Here is a 240-nt window from a genome sequence, read left to right on the forward strand (position 1 = left end):
AAGGTTCCCCTGGGGGGGGGGGGGGTAATTTGTAAAAAGATTTTCAATAGATTCCCAAAAATATCATTTTTTTTCATGTTAAAACCGAATTCAAACGTATTTTTTTTTCAAAAGAATTCCATTTAAATAACTTTGAGAACCAATGGTCTATCGTCTTTATTAGTGATTTTGATATGTTTATGCTGATCATTGGTTCTCAGGGGGTTACCTTATAGGAGGGGGGTTCCAGGGGGTTTCCCC

The sequence above is a fragment of the Gymnoscopelus braueri genome, assembly GCF_963280865.1.
Source record: "Gymnoscopelus braueri genome assembly, chromosome: 19".
In the NCBI taxonomy this organism is placed as follows: domain Eukaryota; kingdom Metazoa; phylum Chordata; class Actinopteri; order Myctophiformes; family Myctophidae; genus Gymnoscopelus; species Gymnoscopelus braueri.